The sequence below is a fragment of the Manis javanica genome, chromosome 6 (genome assembly GCF_040802235.1).
Source record: "Manis javanica isolate MJ-LG chromosome 6, MJ_LKY, whole genome shotgun sequence".
Taxonomy (NCBI): domain Eukaryota; kingdom Metazoa; phylum Chordata; class Mammalia; order Pholidota; family Manidae; genus Manis; species Manis javanica.
The window spans coordinates 143830535-143852606 of record NC_133161.1 but is presented as its reverse complement, the minus strand read 5'-3'; the positions used below and the strand labels follow the sequence as shown (position 1 = coordinate 143852606).

The following is a 22072-nucleotide window of genomic DNA, read 5'->3' as shown; positions in this document are numbered from 1 at the left end:
CAAGGCCTGACTCCCTGGGTGTGGCCTCGCCTGTGGGCATAGTTGAGCTCAGAACCAGAAACGAACCAGACCCAGACCCAGTGTCAGAGCACTCCCTGGCAGGCAGAGGGGGCAGAGAAGGCTGCTGTACCCCACAGAGGCAGAGGGCACAGCCTGAGCCCCTGCCCAGCCTGAGGGCTGCCCTGGGGGAGGGCTTCACAGGGAGGCAGGGCCGGCAGCTTGGGCAGCGAGGCTGCTGGGCTCTCCAGGCCTCATCCGGCCAGGCCCACCCCCCTGGCACGCAAAGCCTGAACTTTCTGCAGTTCCTACAAGGCCCTGCCAATGAGCGCTCCCCCGGGGCTGTTTCACAGGCTCTTCCCTTGCCTCTCTGCCCACGTTGGGTCTTAGCTTAGTTGGCATGTCCTCCAAGAATTGCTTCTTGAACCCCAGTCCAGGCTGAGCAACCCCTCCCTGTGCCCCCCAGCTCCTCCAAGGTCCCCAGTGGGTGTCCTGGTCACACTGCATTGCAATTATCTGTCCCTCCACTTTCACCACAAGGCCCTGTCTACAGCCATTAGTGTCTAACACAGCGCTCTCACACAGTGGGTGCTCAATAAATATGTGTTGAGTTAATGGATGGTTAAAACAGAGCAAAAAAGAAAAAGCAGACCAGAGGCATCTCATGGGTCCTGCCCCAGAGCCCAAGGTCTCCTGGGCTCAGCTGGTTCTTGGCAAAAACAAACCAGAGTACAAGGGGCTGCTGTGCTGACAGTGACTCTGAGGCAGTGACCCTGGGGGACGGAGTAGGGCAGGGCAGCTCCAGAGAGGAGGTGGGCCGGGGTGCAGGGCCGGGAACCCGGCTTAAGTGTCCCTCAACTATCCAAGTAGCCGGACAGTTTTCAGGGAGGCCAGGTAGACGAGACAAGTGAGGGCAAGTCCCTCTTGTTATGGAGGGCTGGCACTTAGACGGCAAAGCCACAAGACCAGCCTGCCTGCTCCCAGACAGACAGGAGGTGGCAGAGCTGGTGGGGGGTGCGGGGGAGAGAAGGAGAACTTCAGGCAGCAGTGCTTCCATACTGTCCCCAAAGCAGGGTCTGTAATTCCAGGGTGGGGGGTGGGGAATATGTTCCCAGCCCAGGGCAAATAACCTTTGAAGCCAAAATTAGTCAAAGGGAGAAATAAAGTGGTAAAAAACTGTTTATTGCTCATAAGCAGTCATCTACTTCTGCTTGCCCGTGTCTCGTGACCCAGCTGCAAAAGGACCCCACCAAACCTCTCTGGTCCAGATAGGCCCTCGCTTCCCCCTACCACCACTTGTAATCATTCTATTGATATGGAGATGGACTTCTCTCCACCCCTTGGAAACACCTATTGATATGGAGATACACTAAGGCCAGGTGAGAGATTCTGGAAATATAGCAGTTTTCCCCACAGGGTCCTTGCTATGTGGCCACAGCTGCAAGACAAGGCCGCAGCCCAGATTGCTGTCAGCACAGCCCTCTGGCAGCAGCTCTGAGCCACTGGTGGGCAAAGGGCAGTGGGACTGGGAGGGGAGAGAAGGTAGCAGGCAGGTGGGAAAGGGACTGGAGAAAGGTTGCAGGAAGGGTGCTGGAGAACAAGCAGCAGAGGGCAGGAAGCACGGTGAGGAAATGAGGGAGAGCGCTCATGTCAAAATATCCTCCCCAGAAATCTTCTGCATCCGTGGATGTCTTGCTGCCCTTGTCTAGCCTGGATTAATACTTAGTCCATAGGCACACACCTGATCATCTGATCATCTACATTTGCCCTCTTACAGCACTAAACTATGTTTTCTACCTTTATCTTGCATCTACCTACAACTTCAGCATTTTATTAAAAATAAAAATAATAATAATAATAAAGGGAGAAATGTGGGATCCACATATAAATCAAGTACAAAAATCAAACGAATATTCATATTTGACCTGATTGTTTATAGTTCATAATGCATGATCAAAACCGAAAGTTTCTGTGATGACTGCCCTTGTACTGTTCACCATGTAAGAATTTATTCACTAGGTAAGAATTCGTTCACCGTGTAAGAACTTGTTCGTTATGCTTCAGAAGATTGGAGACTGACGAGAATTAGACTTCAGATGGATTAATGATTGTACATTGAGCATTGACCCCCCCCTATACTGAATTTTATTGTTGTAAACAACCATTTGATCAATAAATATGAGAGATGCCCTCTCAAAAAATATATATATATATCCTCCCCAGCCTACAGAATGCTGTCCCCAACACTGTCCCCTAGAAATGCACGACAGCTCCATGAGGTGTAATTATAGTGTTCTTTCCTTTTATTTTACTTCACTTTTTATTATGGAAAACTTCAAAAATACACCAAGTAAACATAATCGTCTAAGTTAAATCCCTCTGTGCCCATCACCTCACTTCAGCAATTACTGTGCATGCCAGTCTTGTTTCACCATATTTCCACCCACTCAATTTTTATTATTTTTTGACATTACTATATTTTAGGAAAATTTACATACATCAAAATGTATAACCATTAGCTGTATAACGTTGATAAATGTTTATATCCAAATAGCCCACATCTCTATATAATATGGTATATTACCACCTCACTGGAAAATTCTCTCCTGTTCCTTCCCAGTCAATCCTACCACCCACCTCCACCCCAAACTAATCCTATTTCTAACTATAGATTACTATTGCCTAATCTAGAACATCAAATAAGAGGAATCATAGGGTATATACTTTTGAATATTCTCTCAGCATATTGCCTATGAGATTCATTCTTTTACATTGTTGACTAATATTCCAGAGTATGACTATCAGAATGCGTCTAGTGATTCTCACTATTTCCAATACGTGACTGTTGTGGATAAAGCTTCTATGAACATTTGTTTTTGTGGGCATATGTTTTAATTTCTCTTGGATAAACCCCCAAGGGTGGCATTACTGAGTCAGAGAGTAGGTGTATGTTTAACTTTATAAGTAACCATCAGACCTTTTCCCAGACCTTACACTGTTTTGCATTCCCACTGGCATTATCTGTGCATTCCAGTTGCTCTACAATCTCGTCGACATTTAACATTTCATTGTTGTCAGGCTTTTAAAATGTAGCCATTCCAGTCAGTGTATAGTGGCTGGTAATTTGCTTTACTCCAATAACTAATGATGTCAAACAGTGTTCCATGCGCTTATTTGTATTCACACATCTTCTCTTGCAAAGTATCTGTTCAAGCCTTTTGCCCATTTGTAATGGAGTTGCTTGTCTTTTTATTATTGAGTCATAGAAGTTCTTTGTATATTCTAGTGAAAAGTCCTTTGTTAGATGTATGTATTCTGAATATTTTCTCCAAATCTTTGGTCTATTAATTTTCTTAATGGTGTCCTTTTATCAGATTTATTAAAGCATAGTGTATATAAGAGTCACCAATTTTAAATGTACAATTCAATGAGTTTTTGACAAATGTACACAGTTTTGTAACTACCACAAAAAGCATCATATAGAACACTTCCTTCAGTCCTAAAAGTTCCCTTATGCTCTTTTATAGTGAATGCCTAGCTCCTGAAAATCACTGACCCTCTTACTGACACTGTAGTTTTGCTTTTTCTAAAATTTCATTTAAGAATCTTGCAGTATGTAATCTTTTATGTCTAGCGTCTTCCACTTAGCATAATGTTTTTGAGATTCATCCATGTTATTGCGTAAAAGCTGTTCCTCTTTTTGATGAATAGTATCTCATTGTATGGATATTCCACAATTTATCAATTTACCATTTGATGGATATTTGGGTATTTGCATTTGCAGCTAATATAGGTAAAGCTGCTATGAATATTTATGTAAATGTCTGTGTGCGTTTATTTTTATTTCCCCAGGGTAACTGCCTTTGAGTGGGTTTGTTGGGTCATATAATAAGAATACATTTAACTTCATAGGTGAATCAAACTGTTTTCCAAAGTGGCCATTTTGCATTCCTACCATCTCACGGGCCTCCAGTTGCTCCTCATCCTGTCAACATGTACAATCAGTCAGTCTTGTTAAATTTTAGCCATTCAACTAGCTGTATAGTTGTCTTTCCATGTGATTTTAATTTGTATTTTTGTAGTGACTAATGTTGAGCTTCTTTCATGTGCTTATTTTCCATCCATTTATGTTTGTTGGTAAAATGTCTCTCCAAGCCTTTTGCCCAGTTTTTAATCAGGTTGTTTGTCTGCTTATTGAGTGGGAAGAGTTTTTGTTGTTTTTTAAAAAATATTCTGGATCCGAGTCCTTTATTAGACTGTATTTTGCAAATATTTTCTACCCCACTGTGCTTGCCTTTTCATTTTTTTAACTATCTTGTAAAAAACAAAAAGTTTTCATTTTGATGAAGTCTCCCGTGTATTGCTTTTTCTTTTTCTTGTAGGGATTGTGCTTTCTGTGTCCTATCTAAGAAATCTTGGCTAATCCAAGGTCACAAAGATTTTAGGTTTTTGACCCACCACTTCGAGTTAATTGTTGTTTATGGTACAAGAGAAAGATATTTTTTTTCTTTTTAGATATCCAATTGTCCCAGCACCATTTGTTGAAAAGATGATCATTTCTCCCATTGAATTACCTTGGCACCGTTATGAAAATCGATTAACCATATAAATGTAAGTCTATTTCTGGACTCTTTATTCTGTTCCACTAGTCTAAATATCTATTCTCTACCATAGTGTACTGTCTTAATTACCGTAATTTTATTGTAAGTTTTGAAATCATAGTAATTTCTCCAACCTTGTTCCTTTTTTTCTTAATTTCTTTCAACTATTGTAATCGCTTGCATTTCTATATTAGCTTATCAATTTCTCAAAAAACCTGCTGGAATTTTGTCTGGGAGTACATTAAATCTATAGATCTATTTTGGAGTGAATTGACATCTTAACAAGATCAAGTCTTCTGGCCCAGGAACATGGCATGTCTCTCTATTTATTTAGATCATCTTTAATTTCTCCCAGCAGTATTTTGTAATTTTCAGTATACTGTATAAATTTGGCTATTTATCCCTAAGTATTTCATGTTTTTGTGTTATTATAAATGTTATTTTTAATATAAGTTCCAGTGATTAGTTTCTATTACATAGAAATACAATTAACTTTTGTATATTGAACTTGTACCCTGAAACCTCACTAAATTCACTGATTAGTTCTAGTACCCTAGCTTTTTTATGGATTCCTTAAGATTTTCTAGGTAAATAATCATGTTGATTATAAATAAAGACAATTTTGAATCTTCCATTCAAACAACATACCTTATATTTCTTTTTCTTGAACTATTGCATTGGCCAGGACCTCCAGTACACTGTTGAATAGTAATAGTTTTAACAGGGGGTTGGGGTAGGGGAAATAGGTGAAAGTGGTCAAAAGGCACAAATTTGCAGTTATAATAAATACGGATATATTCTAGAGATATAATGTACAGATTCTAGAGATATAATGTACAGCATGGTAACTATAATTAACAATCCATATTGTATATTTGAAAATTGCTAGTAGAGTAGATCTTAAAAGCTCTCATCACAAGAAAAAAAATTATAACTATGAGATGATGAATGTTCACTAAACTTATTGCGGTAAACATTTCACAATATGCACATTTGTCAAATCATTATGTTGTACAACTTAAACTAGTCCAATGTTATATGTCAGTTATATCTCAATAAAACCAGGGGCAAATAATTATAACATATTTCCCTGCCTTGTTCCTGATCCGAGAGGGAAAGCGTTGTCTTTCACCACTAAGCATGATGTTAGTTGTAAGTTTATTATAGGTTAAGTTCTCTTCTATTCCTAGTTTGCTGAGATTTTCTTGCGAATCTGTGTTGAATTTTGTCAAAAATTTCCTTTGCATCAATTGACATGCTCATATGTTTTTTCTTTTAAGGCTGTTTAAATGATGTGTTGGTTACCTACTTCATTTCCTATTGGTGCTGTAACAAACTAAATGCTTTAAAACAATGCACATTTACTATCTTATCACCGAAATGGGTCTCACTGGGCTAATGTCAAGATGTTGGTAGGGCTTTCTGGAAGCCTTAGAAGAGAATCCAGTTCCTTGTGCTTTCTAGATTCTGGAGGCTGTCCGCATTCCATGGCTCATGGCCCCTCTCCATCTTCAAAGCCAGCAATTTCATCACTCTGATCTCTGCTTCCACCATCCCACTTCCTCTGACACTGATTCTCCTGCTTCCCTCTTTCATGTGTAAGAAACATTGTGATTACATCATCAGGCCCAGCCACAGAATTCAGAATAATCGCCCTATTTCAAATTCCTTAACTTAATCACATCTGCAAATTCTCTTTTAGTATGTAAAACAGCATATTCATAGGTTCTGTGATTAGGACACAGATATTCTGCCTCCCACGTATGCTAAAGTATAGATTGACTTTTGAATATTAAAACAACGTTGAATTGCTGGGAAAAAGGCCATTTGATCCTGATTTATTATCCTTTTTATATATTGCTGAGTTTTCTTTGCTACACTTTTGTGAATTATTTCTGTATGTTCTTGAGGGATGGTGGTTTATAGTTTGGGCTTTTTTTTTTCCTTATAATGTATTTGTTTGGTTTTGGAATCCAAGTAATGCTGGCTTCCTAAACTAACTTTGGAAATGTTCCCTCCTCTTCTATTTTCTACAACCATTTTTGTAAAATTGATGTTATTTTTTCCTTAAATGTTTAGTACAATCATTGGTATCTCAGAACCAACTTGTACTGGCCCATGAGAGCCTATTGTCAAATTTTCAGGAATTTTGTAAAACAGTGGTTGAACACAGCCATTATTAAAAAGTAAATAAATAAATTATATTAAAAATAAAAGCAATAAATACTGAGTATTCATCACTTCCTATATATTGTTGCTACATTTTATTAATATCAGTGCTTTTAAGGATATTCATGGTGATTTTCTCTGTACAGTGTTCTACTGCACACCTCCTCTCAGCTCCAGCATCAGCGACCCCATTGGTAACCTGAAATTGACCATGGTAAGAATATTTACACCTTGGAAATTGGCAAATGCTACTAACCAAGGATTTTATTTTTTCCTCTGGAGACTTAGATGTAAAACATTTTACCAACACACCAATGGGTAGAATTCATTACTGAAGCCATCTAGTCCTGGAGTTTTCTAAAGAAGGTGTTTTAAAACTATGAATTTAATTTACCTAATAGATACAGGGATATTCAACTTTTATTTATTTCTTATTGTGTTACCTTTGTAGTTTGTGTTTGTGCTTCAAAGTTGCTGGATTTATAAGTATACAGTTGTTTGTAATAGTCCCTTAGGTATTTCTTTTAATACTTTTAATTCTTTTAATGTCTGTAAGGCCTGCAGCAACATCCTCTCTTTCTTTCCTGATATTGGTCACTTGTGTTCTTTTTTTCTGATCAGTCAGGCTATAGTTTTGTCAATTGTATCCATCTTTCTGTGGTGGAAGGCCTAAAATGAAAGTCCAGTATTATATGCTGCCTTCACATCTAGTGAGATGGGGAGGGCCTCATCTGGCCTAACCCCAAGTTCCCCTCCCAACTCTGCTCCTGTGCATAAGGTCCAAACAACCCACTTTATCAAAAGGAGCAGGTGCAGTTCTCGCTTAACCCTGAATAGCAGGGGTCAGCCTATGGAATTATTCAAACATACCAATGGTATCCTAGGAACTATGGGTACTACAAAGACTGTCTCCCAACATTCCCTGGTTATTCACTTTGTTCCCAAGTGTAACCCCCATGTGTGGCCCAGTGTGGCATGCAGTGTCCTCCTCTCCCTTCTGTGAGTATATGTGACTAGTAAACTCCGGTCAATGACATCTCTCTGGTATGAAGTATTGCATGTTCCACCATCCCCCTAACTCTAGGGCAAGAATCCCTATCTCACCAGCTGGGTGAATAGGAGACAATCAAAACATTTCCCTAAGGCAATTTGCAGAGTTCTTTAAAAAACTAAATCTAGAAAATGCCTTACAACTTAGCAATTCCAATTCTGGGAATTTACCCAAAGAAAACAAAAACACTAATTCTTAAATATATAAGCACCCCTATGTTTATTGCAGTATTATTTACAATAGCCAAAATATGGGAGCAACTTAATGTCCATCAATAGGTGAATGGATAAAGATGTGGTACGTATGTACAATGAAATATTACTCAGCTATAAAAAATAATGAAATCTTGCTATTTGCAACAACATGGATGGATCTAGAGGGTATTATACTAAGTGAAATAAGTCAGAAAGAAAAAGACAAATACCATATGATTTCACTTATATGTGGAATTAAACAAACAAAACAGAAATAGACTCACAGACACAGAGAATGAACTGACGATCGCCATAGAGAAGGGGGATGGTGAAGGGGTGAAATAGTTGAAGGGGGAAAAAGATTAGTGAGAATGTTCGATATCCTGGTCTCGATGATGATTACATGAGTGTCTACACATGTCAAAATTCATTGAGCTGCACTCTAAGATTTATACATTTTATTGTATGTACCTCAATGAAAAAATACTTTCCAAAGAATAGGTTTTGGGTTTCCTGGATTTTTCCCTCTTTTTGTTTCATTGATTTCTGCTTTCATCTTTCCTGTTTCCATCATTGTAAATTTTATGTGTTGAGTACTGGACTTTGTTGTATTCCTTTAGGTAGTGTTGAGCTTTATTCTGGCACACAGTTAAAGGACTTGTGATCAGTTGGAGCCTCAAGCCTTGTATTTAAGTTTCATTAAGGTCCGCAGCAGCCCTTAGCCCAGCATTACTTGAGCATCACTCCTAAGGCAATAATATCCTTCTGAGCATTCTTCCCAGTGACCCATGCATTACAAGGCCTCTCCACTCTGGCTGGAGGGAGCAAAAGGTCTAAGTTCTGTATGGGCTCCAGAAATTGTTCTCCCCATTCCTTTCTGGTGATCCTTTCCCTAGTTCTGCATCAATTCCTCTCACACGTTGTATATCAGTTGCCCATTCAAAGACTCCCTGGACACATCTGCAGACCTGCAGAGCTCTGTCTCTTTCTGTGTAGCTGCCTCCTTTTCTGGTACTCTGCCTGCAAGGTCAACACCTTGACTTCCAGGAACCCCAGCCACTTTCTTCTCAACTCACTGAGACCACCAGGCTCTCCTTGGCTTCTCTCCCCTGGTTCTGGACCTGGAAACCGCCCCCAGGCAATAAACTGAGCTACTTGTAAGGTTCACTTCATTTGTTTCCCTTCTCTCAAGGATCACAGCCCTGTACTGACTGTTGTCTAATAGTTGAAAAACATGCTTGCATATATTTTGTCCAATTTTCTAGTTGAGGTGGCAGAGTAGATGTGGCCCCTGCCACCCTGTCATGCTGAAAGAAGTGTTTGTTCAGCAAAGGTTTTAAAAAAAATTTTTAGTGAAGCCTAATTTATCATGTTTTTCTTTTATGGTTATTGACTTTTGGGTTCTGTTTGAGACTTTTTGCATACCTACAGATCTCAAAAATATTCTCTTATGCTTGCTTAAAAAGACTTTATGGTTTTAGCTCCTATACTTAGGTCTATGATGCATATATTTTGATATATGGCATAGGTTCAGGAGTCAAGACTCATTTTTTTCCTGGATAAAGATGTCCAGTTGTTTCAACACCATTTGCTGAAAGCCTTTTTTTCTCCATAGAATTGCTTTGACATCTCCATCTTAAATCAATCAACTGCGTGAGTGCAAGTCTATTTCTAGACTCTTTATTATGTTTTATTGACCTAATTGTCTATCCTTTTACCTATACAACACCGCCTTGATTGTTGTAGCTTCATAGTAAATCCTAAAGTAATCTGCTATAAATTCTTCAGCTTTGCTTTTCTTCTTCAGGATTATTTTGCTACTTTGAACTTCCATATACATTTCTGAATACATCTATAAAACATTACCAGCAAAGCCTTCTATGATTATGATTGGACTTACATTAAATCTACAGATTAGTTTGGCAAAATTACATCTTATCAATGTTAAATCTTCCCATTAATAAATATTGTATAGCTCTGCATTTGTTTAGGTCTTCTTTAATTTCACTCAGCAAAGTTTAGTAATTTTCAGTGCACAGTCCTTTCATATGTTTTTGTTAAAGACTTCCCTAAATTTTGTTATTTATACTATTTTCAGTGGAATTTTCCATTTTCCAATTGTTTGCTGCTAGTATGGAGAAATACAATTATGTGTTTATTTGACCTGGTATCCTGCAACCTTGCTAAACTGATTTATTAGTTCTAGTTAGGTTTTTAATCCACATGAACTATCATGTCATCTGTGAAAATATACTCTTTTCCTTCTTCCTTTCTAATGTTTATGTCTTTTATTTCTTTTTCTTGCCCTGTCACAGTAATTATCATTTATAGTAAAATGTTGAATAGAAGTAGTAAAAGTAGACATCCTGGCCCTATGGAGAAAATGTCAGTCTTTTGCCAATAAAGCTGATTTTAGTTGTAAGTTTCATATAATGCTCTTTATCAGACTGAGAAACTCTCATTTTCCTAGTTTTCTGAGAGTTTTTATAATGAATGGGTAGAATATTGTCAAATACTTTTTTGTGCATTTATTGAGATAATCAAATGAATTTTCTCCTTTATTCTATAAATGAGGTGGGTTATTGTAAATAAGTGATTTACAAATATGAAATGGATAAACTTCATAGAGTCAGATGTAATTTACATGTTGTTCGATTCAATTTGTGAATACTTTGTTAAAGGTATGTTTGTGAGATATATTGGCCTATAGTTTTCCTTTTTTATCTTTGTCAGATTTTGTTCTCAGGGTTATGTTGGACTTATGAAAAAATTTGAGAGATGTTCCTCATTTCCTTTTCTGAAAGATTTTGCATAGTACTGCTATTATTTCTTCCTTAAATGTGTGATAAACTCACTAGTGAAATCATCTGAGCCTGGAAATTCCTTTGTAGAGAAGTTTTATATAATCAATTAAATAAATGTACTGAATAAGTATAGGACTATTTTGATTTTCTATTTCACTTTATGTGTGTTTTGATAGGTTGTGTTTTTCAAAGAATTTGTTCATTTCCTCTAGATTGTCAAATTTATTGGTATAAAGTTATTCATAATAGTCCTTTATTATCCTTTTGATGTTCTGTAGGATCTGTGGCGATATTCCTCTATTATTCTAGATACTGGTAACTAATATTCCCTCTTTTCTTGATCAGTCTTACTAGAGGTTTATCAATTTTACTAGTATTTTCCAGGAAAAAAAAACTTTTGATTTTAGTGTTTTTCTCTACCATTTGTTCTCTACTTTATTATCTTCATTATTCTACTTATTTTCAGCCTAATTTTCTCCTCTCTAGCTTTTGAGGGTGAAAATGTTGATGACTGATTTTAAGCCATTCTTCCTAGCCAACATAAATATTTAAAACTAGTTTCTTCTAAGTATTTCTTCTGCATTAACTATCTCACAGATTTTGTTATACTGTAGTTTCATTATTTAGTTCAAAATACTTTTGAATTTCCCTTTTAGTTTTTTGTTTGACACATGAATTGATTAAAGGTGTATTATTTAATTTCCAACATTTGGAAAATTTCTAAATACGGTATTGATCAGAAACATACTCTATAATATTTCAATCCTCAGAAATTTATTGAGCTGTTATTTTGTCTAGCATATGACCTATCTTTGTGAATGTACACTTGGAGGAAAAAAGTGTGTATCCAGCAGTTGTCATTTATAGCAGCATTGTCTGCTATAAATGTCAATTCAACTGAGGGAATCAATAGTGTCACTCGGATCTTTTACATTCCAACTGAATTCTTGTCCAACTACTTTATCAATTACTGAAAAATGGATGATAAACTCTACAACTATCATTGTGAATTTGTCTATTTCCTCTTTTGTTCTATTTTGCTTCATGTATTTGAAAGCTCAATTACTATAGTACAGATTATAATAATTATTTTAATCCTTATTAAATGTTAGTACAGATTTGTAATTAGTGTGCTTTCTTAATGCATTTACCCTTTTATCATTATAAAATATTCCTTTTATTCCTGGCAATACTCCTTGCCTTGAAGCTATTTTGTCTGACATTAATGTAGTTACTTCAGCTTCCTATGAGTTGAGTTTAAATGGTGTATCAATGAGAATCTAACAGAAATAGAACCTCCTGGAAATCTACATCAATATCTATATCTATTTATGTATATAAAGAGAGAGATTAATAGATTTATTTCAAATAATAGGCTTATGTGAGTGCAGGGGCTGGCAAGTCTGAAATCCGTAAAGTAGGGCAGGCTGGGACGCTGGAAACTCTCAGGTATAGAAGCTGAATCTCTTCTTCCCCTGCTTTACTTAAAGTCATCTGACTGTACATTTTAACCACATCTACAAAATACTGTCACAGCAATGCCTGTTTAAATCGACTAACTGGGCACTATAGCCTAGCCAAATTGACACATAAAACTAACCATCACAACAGTGTATCTTTCTCCATCCTTTTACGTTCAAACTGTCTGTGTCTTTGTATTTAAAGTACATCTCTTATCATCAGCACATAAGTGGGTCCTGCAACTTTGTCCAATCAATCTTCACCTTTTAATTAATGTGTTTAATTCATCAAATTTGTCAATAATTCTACAAACTACATTGGATGTAATAATTGATAAATTGAGGTTTTGGTCTGCCATTTTCTATTTGTTTTCTATTTATTTCTTCTGTTTTCTTAATCATTTGTTCTTCCTTCTTTGGAATTAATCAAACATCTTTGATATTTTATTTTGATTCCTCTATTAGCTTTCTGGCTATAATTTTTACATATTTAGGGGTTGTTCCAGCTATTGTAATATGTACCTTTCAGTTACCACAATATGTTTGGAGTTAATATTGTAGTTGCTTCACATAAAATATAGGACTCTCACAAGATACTTTCACTTACATTTACCCCCATACTTTGTACTGCTTTTGTCTTGAATATTAATCTACATATGGAATAAAACCCTCAATATGGTGTCATAATTTTTGCTTTAAACAGTCATACATCTTTTAAAGGATTTAAGAGAAGGAAAGACAAAATACATATAGTCTTTTACTTTTACCCACATATTTATCATGTCTGAGGATCTTTACTTTTTCCTATAAATCTAAGTTACCATCTGGTGCCATTTCCCTTCAGCCTGACAAACTTGCTTTAACATTTCTTATAGTGTAAATGTGATAGTAAGGAATTCTCTTCGTTTTAATCTTCATTATTTTGTCATCAGTATTTGTTTTGTCTCATTATTGAAGACAATTTCGCCATAAATAGAATTCTGAGTGGGCAGGGTTTGGGGGGTTTTCTTTCAGCATTTTGAAGATACTGCTCAACTGAGTCCCGGCCCCCATCGTTTATGAGGAGTCGGCCGTCACTGTGTAAGTGTTCCTCTCTGGGTGTTTTCAGTATACTCTCTTTACTTTGGGTTTCATCAGTTTGATCATCATATGCCAAGGTCTACTTTTCTTCATATTTACCTTAATTAGATTCAATGAGCTTCTTGGATTTCTAAGTTGATTCCTTTCACTAAATTTGTAAAGTTTTGAGTCATTATTTCTTTTAAGTTTTTCTGACCCATTCTCACTCTCCATTCATGTTAGACTGCTTGATGTTGTCCCACAGACCTCTGAGGTCCTTTCATGTTTCTTTAAAATTTTTCTCGTTGTCTTTCAGATAGAATAATTCCTATCAGTCTATGGATAAGTTCACTATTTCTGTGTCCTACCACGTCCAATTGCTAAAAGCTCATCCAGTAAATATTTTATTTCAGTTTCTGTAACTTTCAGCTCTTGAATTCCATTTGGTTCTTTTTTCATAGTATTTATTTTTCTCCTAAGACTCCCTATCTGCTCATTCATAATCCATGTATTTGCCTTTAAGTTCTCAAACGTATTTATAATAGCTGCTTTAAAATCATTGTCTGCTAATTGCAACATTTACATCTTCTCAGGGTTTGGGTGAACTGATTGCTTTTTTAATTGACTGTGGGTCATGTTTGCATGTCTGCTGAGTGCTGATTAGATGCTGGACATTATGAATGATCTTGGAGAACTGGATCATGTTATATTTCCTCAGAGGGTAATTTTCATTCTAGCTTTCAGCTAACTTGGCTGGACCTGAATTCCAAACTCTCCCCTATGATGAGTAATATCTGAAATCTTTGCTCAGTTCTTTCAGCTTCTAGCCACACCTTGTTGCCAGGATGACTGGGGTCTTTTTCATACTCAATAGCTTAGTTTAATAGCTTAGCAATCAGCCAAGGATTTGAGCGGAATTTATATGTAAATTTGGGGTCCACCCCTCTGAAGTTCCCTCCCTTTCAGTCTTCCCACCAATCTCTGGTTGCTCTCCCTGACACCTCCAACTGGTGGGGCTGAGATTCCATTGCTGGATCCACCAGCAGCGAACAGATTACAAATTTCAGTGATTCCACAGACCACCTCCCCTGACATGTAGACATACACACAGTAGGTGCTGCTCCCTTCTGAGGGCCTGACACAGGGTCCCACCAGGCACCTGCCTGGATATCTCTACCTTGGCTGTGGGCACAGTGATGGTGGTTAGAGTCACAGTGTACCAATGATGTGGCAAATCTGGACCCAGCCTCAGGACATGCACACCCTGGGGTGGGGGAGCAGGCCTGCAGGAGGGGAGGGGTCTGTCTGGATGCTACCAAGTGAAGACTTGAGGTGTGTACAGGCAGTGAGGAGGGGCTGGACCAATGGCTCATTTCCCACTGGACTTTGCCTGTGTGTGACCCTCTCCCCATCACCACCCTGGACTTCCCAAGAGCCTCCTGCTGCTCTCCCCACAGTGACTGGCTCCCTCTAATTCACTTTCCATACAGCAGCCAAAGGGATCTTTCAGAAACATAAATTTGATCCTGGTATTGTCTCCTTCGTTCACAGTCTTGCCCAACCTAAATCCTTTCAGTGGCTTCCCATTGCTCTCAGGATAACCATCCCAGTCCCCAAGATTGTCCAAAGCCCTGAGCAGTCTGGCCCCACCATTGTCTCCTCAAAGCCTAGCACACAGCCAGTGCTTACTGCGTGAATGCCCCTGCCAGCTCTGAGTGCCATCCCAATACCTCCTCCGTTTGTGATGCAGGATCCCAGGAGGAGCTCAAGTGAGAGGGCTCCCTGACGCAGTAAAACACTACAAAAGCGGTGGGCGACCCCACCGATGAATGAAACGTGGGAAGGATGAAAGCAGAACGCGCAGAGGGGCGTGGAGAGGAGGCGCCCCCGTGTGGCGGGGCCGGGCCAGCGCGGCGGCAGAGGCTGCTGGGAGGTGGGAGGGGTGGGAAGCCAGCAGCGCCCAGGCTCTCGGCGTTCCTGGGCCTGCCTGGGCTCGCTGGGCTTTGATGCTGCTCCTGCCCTGCAACAAAGGCCTGTTTCATGCCCAGACCTGGAACGGGCTGTATGTTTGCCCTCGGGCTCCCTGCAGCTGGTTAAAGGGGGTCCTGAGTTTGGTGCCTCCTGAGCATCTGGGGGTGGCAGGGCCCTGAGCTCCAGGAGGTCCTGTCTGGCGTCGGGTGAAGGTGGGGGGAGGGGAGAGGACCAGCCCAAGCAAGGAGGCAGAGAGCATTTCTGAAATCCACCGTCCAGCCAGGTCACTTGTTCTAAAAGGAGGTCCAGCTAGTATTTGCTGGTTGTACGATTTGTACCGGGTTCTGTGCCGAGGCCCATTCAGTGTTTTAGGTTCTGTCTCTGGGTCTGTTTCCCTGCCCCTGGGTCCCCTCCTGTCTTTGCAGGCAGCACCGTGCTGTATTAATTCATTTCCCATCCCTAACACCAACCACCACCTGGCAGAGAGCAGATTCCAAAGGCTTACTGAATAAGCAAATGTGCTTATGTAATGCCCACAACTACCCTCTGCGGTGGGCATGTATTAATCTCCCTTTCCTGATGAGGAATCTGGGGCCCCAGGAGGTCGCCTGCCCAGGACCCTGCAGCTAGAGGGGAGCAACGGCTGGGGAGCTGAGTGAGTACAATGCACTTCTCGCAGGAGATTCCCTGAGCTCTGTGGCTCTCATTAGCCGGCTCCAGGGCAGAGACCCCGCCCTTACAGACAGGCCCACGCCACAGGGCCCCCAACACTCCCTTTCAGAACAGCTGGCTGTGCCTGGTGGAGGAGAGGCAGTAATGGCAGCTGTTGAAGCAGCATCTGCTGTTCTGAGCCCCTGGAAGGATTCAGAGGCTGTAGGAGCTCCTGTGAGACAATAACCCGGCCTTTGCACAGCACAACCGAGGAGAAAACGATGCCATGGCACACTGATGTACAGTGAAGGGCTGTTTTCAATCACAGGCTACAGCTGGGGGAGGGAACAGCAGGTGCCCCAGGACCGCCAGGACCATCTGGGGGACTGAATGCAGAGATTTCTAGCATAACACGCCTGTAACCCATTCTTGGCACACCAGCGTGCCACACCCACAGGTGGGAACTCTGCTCTGGGGAAGGCGGGACTGTGTCACCTCTACCACTCTGAGCACGGCTGCTTAGCCCCTCACAGGGAGCCCTGAGTGGTTTTCCCTCCTCACGGCCTGTCTCCCTCTCCCTCAGCCCCACTGCCCACCAGGACATGGGGCCCTCTTCCCAGCTTACCTCTCCTTCTGCTGACCTCACAACCCTGCTTGCTGGTTGGCCCAGCCATCCTATCCCTTGGCAGGTGTGATGGTGACAAGTATGGGCTGTGGAGTCAGATTGCCTGTGTTCAAATCCTGCCTCCACAATTTTCCAACTGCATAACCTTGGGCCAGTTCCTTAATTTATCTGTGTCTCAGTTTTCTCATCTGAAAAATGGAGGAAGTGACGGATGTACCTCACAGGGTTGTTGTGAGGGATGGTAGGGGCCCTGCTGGTACAAGGAAAAGCAGGACAAATGGTGGCTCTTGTTATCCAGGCCCACCTACCCCACCAACCCACGTGGCTCCTCAACCTCACCCTCACCCAACAGAAGACACCCTGCTCACCCCTTCCAGTCAGCTCTCAGCCCAAATCAATGCCCTCAGCAAGCCCATGGTGTAAGGCACATGGCAAAGCAGACAGGTCCTGGGGAGGCCCATTGGCTGCCCGGGTTGGCTCCAAGGGTACTGGGATTTGGCCTGGACATTTAAGAGCCAAGGACTCAGCAATGCCCACATGGCCTGCTGGGTCTGTAATGCCCATCAGGATGGTAGTGGCAGGCCCCTGGCAATGGAGCCTGCCTCTGAGGTGATCATCTGAGCACCCTGGGAAACAGTCTGTCCCTTTCCTGTACCTCCTGTCACTGGACACGGCCAAAGCAGAGGGATTTCTGTGTCCCCTGCAACCATCTTCCACCTGGTGAGTCTCTCCGTGTACCCAGCTTGCTGGTCATGGTCCAGCCTGGGGGCGATGAGGACGGGGTCCTTACTCTCCCCATCCTTGGCTCCAAGATGGTTATAAAGCTGAGGAGAGAGGAGCTGTTGGTGACATGAAAGTGACCACAAGAGGAGAGGACTCACGGGCCAGCTGGCCCTTCCTCCGGGGTCAGGAGTCTGGCGTGGGGACCAGGCACCCAGAATGACGCCCTGCAGCTCAGCCTGACCAGCTCCAGGTGTGAGCCATCAGGGCGAGCAGCCCGGCATACTGTGGCCATGTCCTGGGATCCCTTATCTGTAACAGATGCCCATAAACACTCCTGTACTCGACCAGCCCTGCCAGGGTCAGATGTGAGGGGTCCCAGCAGCGGGAAGCCAGGGAAGTTCCTGGGGCCTGTGCACTAGGACATTGGCCTGGGGGCCTGGCCTCCTGGGACCGGCTGTAGCATGTTCCAGGGGGAGGCGCCACCCGGGTTCTTAGGGACAGGATCCCAGCTCAGCCAGGCCACACCCACGCCCAGAGCAGGACCTGGCCACTGGCCACCTATTCTGGCTCCAGAGGAGCAAAGGGAGAAACAAGGAGTAGCGGCAGGAGCAGCTCTTCTGAAGGCAGCTCGGGACCTGAGTGGCTCCTGGATGCTGCGCTCGCCCGCTTCTCCCTACAACCCCCTAGTGACCCTCCTTAGAGAACCTAGAACAATAGGGCAGAAAAGTGGGTGAGCAAGTAACGCCAGTAGGAGCCTGCTGCAGTGGTCCCGGCAGGACGGGGGAGGGCCTGAGGGGAGGCCGCAGGAGGACGGCCAGACCCGAGAGGGCCTGGAGGAAGGGGAGCACATCGCCCACCCGAGCCCTGGCCTGGAGACAGGGCGGTGTGAGCAGTGCTGCGCTCAGAGATGGAGAGATGAGTCCCACAGCCCAGCTCAGCTCTGCCCTTTGCCAGTTCAGTCTTGCCTGGGTCCCTTGGATTCGCTGAGCCTATGATCTCCTCCTCAAAATGGCAGGGAAACACCCCACATCTGCTCCAGGTGCTGGGTCCTGAGGGAATCAGGGGAAGGGGCTGAGAGGGAAAGGAGAGGGCTGGCAGTGACAGAAAGCCCGGTGCTGCCCACCAGCTTTCTCTGGCACTACCTCAAGTGAGAGCTAGTTACCAGATACTCCATCTCAGGAATAAACGTGGTCTTGGGGTGGGACGCTCAACAGTCCAGCCCCGCTGCCTTTTGTGGGGGACAGTGGCAGAAGTCTGGATTCAGTCCCTGCTAAGCAGTCCTTACTAGCTGGCAGCCATTGGGCCTGAGGTAACCCCTCCATGACTGGCCAACCTCCATTCGGCTCTTACTACGTGCCAGACCTTGGGATGAGCACTTTGCCCCACCTCTGTCACACCCTGTGAAGTATCCCATTTCACAGGTGAAAAAGCTGAGGTTCCGTGGGGTTGTATAATAGCCACGGTCACACAGCTCATAGATGGGAGAGTTGGAGGGTGACGGTACCGTCATTCCATACCGAATGAGGCTTGGGAGTATCTGCCCCCCAGAGCTGCTCTGAGCAGTAAATGAGCTCCCGCACGGAAGTGCCCGCCCAGCACAGGCGTGAAGTCCAGCAAGGCTCACTCTGGTTTTGCCCCCATCACCTTCCAGAGGGGCCAGACTGAGGTTTGTCTTTGTCACCACAAGGTGTCTCCACAGCCCTGCACAACCAGCCACCCAGGGCCCGGCTCTTTGACGCAGCCATTCCACGGATCTGGCGTGAATCCTTGCCAGTACCGTTCCGTGAGTTTCCTCCCGTTTTGTCTTCAGGGCAGCCATGCCCTCACTGTTGGTAAGGCCTGTCACCACCCCATGCCCCACCTTGCTGGGCTGGGTCCAATGGCATGGAGCAGTGGGAGTCCCTTTCCATGGGGGCCCACTCCCTGTGGACCCCTGGGCGGGTTCTGGCCTCCACGTTCTCCCCCACAGCCTCTGGGCCGTGTCCCTTGAAAGTCACGTGCAAGGAGCTTTTAGGAAACCCCGCACCTTCCCATGGTTGGCCACCCACCCCAGGAACCCCTCCCAGTCTGGCAGAGTAACTGGTGACCTGGTTACTGCTTCTCAGTCTCCATAACCCAGGTTCTCATGAACTTCTCCCTGAGAGCGCACTGAGGAGAGGCCTGATTATCTGCTTTTGGAAGACTGCACGAGGCTATGTAGGTGAAAAACATTTTGCAAGCTCTTTATTACAATATCAAGGTTGGTGGCCAAAGGTAGGGAAACTGGGGCCCTACCAGGCAAGCTAAATTCCCCAAAGCCACACAGAACGTCAGCGGTGGCCCCAGGCCTCCTGATCCCAACCTATGGATTCGACCACAGAACCACACCTGGCTCTGGAACAGCCTCCGGGAGGCTGAAAGGCTGGCGGAACAGGGATTCTGGGGAGAGAAGCAGCCAGGGACGAAGGAGTTAAGGGGCCTGGAGCCAGGATGGCTGAAGGCTGTGGACAGACCAGTAGGAGGGCAGGAGGCCGGAGGGGGGTCTGGCTTTGATTATGTCCCAAGGCCATCTGGAGAACCAGGCTCTGGAGATTGGTTGGTTTTATGGGGGGCAGATGGCATGAATTACAGAGGCTTTAAAGGGACAGAGGGGCTCTCCCCACAGTGGCTGTGAAAGGGGTCTGGGTGGGGCCTCTTGCCTAGAGCCTGGGCCAATTGCATCACTCCAGCCCCTGCCGTGCCTTCCTGCCCACGGCACAGAGCCCCCTTTTCAAAAGCCCCACAGAACTCACCCCTGAGAAGTCTGGGAGGATGTGCCATCCCCCAAAGGAGAGAGAGACCCTCTGCTCTTTCCACAGAAGCCACGTCAGGATGTGGGATCAGCCTGGAACCACTGAGTGTTGGGTGAAAATCACGTGGCCCAGCGAATCAGCAGCAGCCAGCTTTCCCCCAGGCTGACCTTGGACAGCCATCAGGCCACATCCTCGCTGGCGAGGGCCATCCTGTCCAGACACCTCAACGGAGGCCCAGGGCCATGCAGCTAACCATTCGGCACTGGACTTGAATCCTAGACCTCCAGCTCTCAGGTCAGGACCTTTTCACGGCCACATTTCATCCCACAGCCCCTGTAGGTTCCAGCTTCCTCACCTAACCAGCAATACCTGACAATACCTCCCTCACAGCTGAAATGGAAAGCAGTTCGAGGCAAAGGCTTGGAAACGTCAAATCCGCCATGCAAGAGGGCAGCGTTGCTGCGGCTCAGTGAACACGGCCCCGAAGCCCTTGTGGTCCCTTGGGAGCAGGGTGTGTGTGTGTGTGTGTGTGTGTGTGTGTGTGTGTGTGTGTGTGTGTCCAGTGATGCCCATGGAAATGTCACTGGCAGGGACGGAGCATTCTGAAAAATCAAAGAAAACTCTTCCTGCATCTCAAAGCCATTTTTCAATCGCTCCTTGGGGGACTTTTCCCACCTTGGCCATACTCCCAGATTCGGGAGGGGGAAGGATGCAGGGCTGACACCCAGTGCTCCCACACCTTGTACACCATCTTGGCTAGCCAGGAAACAGCCTGAGGAAGGTTTATCCACTGAAGGTGCGTATGTCTGACAAGGGCGATACCTTTTCTGGAAACTTACCCCTCAATTATGTTTGCAAAGACGTGTATGTACAAGGTTATCCATTGCAGCTTTGCATGTGATAACTAATGACAGAAACAATGTACATGCCTATCATTAGGGCATAGGATAACTAAGTTATGGTACGTTCATGCTATATAATACCAGGCAAAGAATGAAGTAGACATATATGTGTATATAAGTGAATATATGTGTGTATAATTGAAATACATTTATATGAAGATCTTTTAAGATACTATTGTAAGAACAAGTCATATTGTCCTGTTTATGGCAAAAAAGAAGGTGCATATAAAGCATAGAAAATTTCTGAATGATACACAAAAAGCTGTTAATAGGGGTTGCTTCCAGGTTGGGAGGACGGCTGGTCTGCAGTACAGAGGGACTTATTTTTCAGTATATTCCCACTTTCACATTTGTATATGTGCTTTTTCAGTTAAAGGAAGAAAAAAAAAGGCAGTCTAGAAAAATAACTGCTTGGCCTCAGCCACATTTTTCACCCTACCCCCTTTCCAACTTCCAAAACCTTACGGCTGCTTCCTCCCCACCCAGCTCTGATCCACTCCAGCCTCTGAAGTATGATTCCACGGCAGCCACAGCCCCGGGGGGCAGCTGCCCTCCATTCCTGCCTTCCTTGCCCAGCTTCAAGAAGCCCACAAGGACCTCCATTGCTTGGAGGAGGGAAATTGCCCCAGGGACTGGGTGAGCAAGCCAAGAGACTTGGTTTCCTATTAAATGCATGGAAGGAGCAGTTAAACACCAGACTTCAAAGAGTCTGAGATTTTAAAAAGTCGCTTTTGGGGAATATGCAGCTTTTATTGGAGGTGTCAGACGTTAATGAGAGTTCTGGATATTTCCCAGCCTGAGGAGCGCTGGCCCTCTGGTCCCCACCCCAACTCCTTCCAGCAGTAGCTAGCCCCCCCACCCTTTGACGAATCAAGAGACACACAGAGGTCAGGGGTATGTCCCCTCCGCACCCCACCTCCTCTCTGCTTCACTTCTAGAAAAAGTGTGAGAAGATCCGCAGGGAAGGGAGAGGGAGCCAGGGAAAGGGCTGGGCAGCAGCTCAGACAGAGGCCGGAAGTCCAGCCTTGCTTCCCTGCTCCTCTGGAAACGGTTTCATGGCCGATGACTAGGGATCCCGGGGCTTGCCCTGTGCC

The 22072-nt window shown here is 43.7% G+C and overlaps 1 long non-coding RNA gene across 4 annotated transcripts in view; it reads left to right on the top strand.

The window, feature by feature from the left end:
- The window catches only part of LOC108396060 (uncharacterized), a 29609-nt gene extending 7791 nt beyond the window's left edge, over positions 1–21818 (top strand). Inside the window, exons 3-7 of one of the 4 annotated variants that reach the window (XR_012132670.1) lie at positions 4513–4608; positions 6914–6981; positions 18993–19088; positions 19411–19501; positions 20143–21818. This is a non-coding gene — a long non-coding RNA (uncharacterized lncRNA). Of the gene's footprint in view, positions 1–4512; positions 4609–6913; positions 6982–13290; positions 13357–18992; positions 19089–19410; positions 19502–20142 lie in introns of all 4 variants that reach the window. The other 3 variants (XR_012132672.1, XR_012132671.1, XR_001852846.3) reach the window with 3 other exon arrangements.
- Positions 21819–22072: the final 254 nt, after the last annotated feature.